General features: G+C 31.6%; 1 long non-coding RNA gene across 1 annotated transcript; it reads right to left on the bottom strand.

The window, feature by feature from the left end:
• Positions 1-367: 367 nt before the first annotated feature.
• On the bottom strand, positions 368-1641 carry LOC140860036 (uncharacterized). Its single transcript, XR_012143577.1, has 3 exons — positions 1578-1641; positions 1285-1383; positions 368-404 (listed from the first exon to the last, which is right to left on the bottom strand). It is a non-coding gene; the product is annotated as an uncharacterized lncRNA (long non-coding RNA).
• Between the last annotated feature and the right edge of the window lie 540 nt (positions 1642-2181).

Genomic DNA, 2181 nt, shown 5'->3' with positions numbered 1-2181 from the left:
CATATGGCTTCGGCTTTTACATTGATTGATGAAGTAAAAATATATGTATCACTAAATCAACATTAAACAATTTTAATTAGATACAATAACACCATTAATATATATATATATATATATATATATATATATATTTGAAACGTAAAATACACTAATTAGATTGATAAATTATCCATCCAAAAGTACATCCATCAATATAAAATTATGCATCCACGAGTATTTCTACAAAAGATTGATAAACTATCCATCCAAAAGTATATCCATCAATAAAAGTATTATGCATATATCCCAACGTGCATATGACCAATTTATGAACCTACATAGGAGTAGACGAATTCGCTCCATTCACTTCTAATTTCGACAAAGTGAGCTTGGTCGTAATATTGGTTCCTGATGGATCCTGAATACTGAAATGTAAAAAAAATAAAATACATTAGAATAAAATTTAAGATCAAGGATTCATATTTGCCAGTTCACAAATAAGGGTAACGACATATGCAGGTACTGATCACAGGTTGTCATTGCAACAGATGATTAAATTAAAACATTACTAAATTGAAAACACAATACTCTATCAAGGATACATATATATTTGTCATTTCACAAATAATTCCAACAGCTAGCTAATGAAAAGCTTGAAGCTTCAACATAATAAATCTAAAGAAAAATTAAATAAAAGTATTTGTGGGTCTATAGCATCACAAGCCTTGCCTCGACCATTTGCAGCACCAATTATTGAAATTCTTGCAATCTTATTCCTTTTTCATATTACGTTTTTAGTTTGGAAATGAGTGCTAAATTTGCAGAAGTAGGGAGGCAGAGAATGAGAGAACGAATGGACAGGTGGTGAGAGATAGAGAAATAGCCAATAAGTGCAGAATCAAATGCCCAGAACATAGAACAGTCGCACGAAATACCATTGACCCAATCCAAACTAGAAACAATAATCCATACATCATAGAGCAATCGCAAGTAATCTCAGACAATTTTGATTCCAACATTTATCAGCATGGAATAATGGCCTTTTTTCGTACGAGAAAATATGATATAAACCAGCGAGCAAGTACAATATGTCAATATCTCTGAAAAAGAGTTGTTTAAAAAATAATTATAAAACCCTTTCACCACTAACAGTGCTAAGACAGAAAGTTTGGAAAGAAGAATGCCAAAAATGCCAACTTCAAAACAGATGCCAACTTCAGATTCATTTATGAGCAACTAAGTAGCAAAAAAGGATGGAAACAGATTTTCACGTAAACCAAATCATAAAATAAAAAGGAAACTCACCATTTTATCCAAATGTAGATTTTCACATTCAACTATATCTTTCATATACTTCATCACACAAAATCCGCATTCAACCGAACCACTTTGTTTTATATTACCCTACAATGAAATAAAAAAATATTTCAGCAATAAGTTTAGAAAAAAAAAAAACTGAATTAGGTAAGCAAATGAGTAAAGTTCTCAAATATAATATAACACTAAAACACCATCCCTAGTCCCTATAGTACAGTACTTTAACGCCATCAAAATATTGCAATCACATTCATGTTTTCATATGTAAGCACAACACATACCGTCAATTGTTTAAAAAGTGGCCCTCTAGGAATACCTCTTGAAGCATTGTACATCTTGACCCCACTACATTTGATAAAGTCAAAAATTATTTTTTTTTCATATGTATAAGAGAATTGATTCGTCAACATAATCTACTACCTACTTTGTCACTATATTTTTCCATTCCTCATCTCGACATCTGTTAGTAGTAGAGTCCAGCAAATAGATCATATTTTTATCTTCATTGACGATAGTCAAGATCCAATGGTACCTGCAAAAAATAAAAAAAAATATAACATTGACTATCATGCAGTATGAATTTTTATATAATTAAAATCATACCCAGTGTTGTATGGGATGAGGCATATGCTATCTCTACACACTGCTTCCAACTGGTTAGCAATATGCTGTGATAAGTGGCTGCCATCTCTGTCAATTGGGCATGTAGGTATGTGGCCAGGATCCACAAATGAAATACTATCAGCCCGGTTTGCTTCCTTCAAATATTTATAGAGGTGACTGCAATAAAGATTACAAACACGATGAGAAATCTTTTCAAGAGTGACAAGTTCCAAATAAAATATTTAATATGCAAACATTGAAGGTTAGACACAAAATTACCCC

The sequence above is a fragment of the Henckelia pumila genome, chromosome 4, assembly GCF_033568475.1.
Source record: "Henckelia pumila isolate YLH828 chromosome 4, ASM3356847v2, whole genome shotgun sequence".
NCBI lineage: Eukaryota > Viridiplantae > Streptophyta > Magnoliopsida > Lamiales > Gesneriaceae > Henckelia > Henckelia pumila.
The sequence above is the reverse complement of the archived record's forward strand: the minus strand, read 5'-3'. Positions and strand labels throughout refer to the sequence as shown.